A 609-nucleotide genomic window follows, 5' to 3' on the forward strand; every position below is an offset into this window, starting at 1 on the left:
AAAGTGACATGACTTCCAGCAGGAATTGAAACCATGTTGCAAGCTACTCCTACTGAGGCAGTCTTTCAGTATTAGTTGACAACATCATTCACCCTCTTTTACAGCCTAGAGGCTTTATGTATGTTACGAAGGAAAGTTGTGTTAGTAAATGCCGTTGTATACTAATACCAAAAAATATTTGATAATTAGAAGTTTATTCCTTGTTGTACACCAGTGCGGTCCCAGGAATTTTTAGAAGAGAGGGCACAAGGTCAGAAGGGAATACAATTCCATGAGAAAAGGGTGTAATAACATTATTTAGAAGGGCGCACTTCTTTTCTTGAGGGGAGCACATGCCCCCTTCCTTGGCTCCATCCCCCTGCGTTGTTTGGTATGATGGGACTTCGTCAGATGTGGTTGTAGGGAAATGATGTTTCGCTTTAAAGTAAACCAAACCAAATCCCTTTTCCACCTGAGACTGTATCTGACATAGTGTGAGTCGGAGGGTTATCATTAGATAATCCTCCGATTCACACCACGTCAGATATTGGTTTCAAATTTTGGCACAAGGCCAACAATTTGGGGGAGAGGAGGTAAGCCGATTACATCAACTCTAGAGCTCCACTGCTA

Source organism: Octopus bimaculoides, chromosome 25 (genome assembly GCF_001194135.2).
Source record: "Octopus bimaculoides isolate UCB-OBI-ISO-001 chromosome 25, ASM119413v2, whole genome shotgun sequence".
Taxonomy (NCBI): domain Eukaryota; kingdom Metazoa; phylum Mollusca; class Cephalopoda; order Octopoda; family Octopodidae; genus Octopus; species Octopus bimaculoides.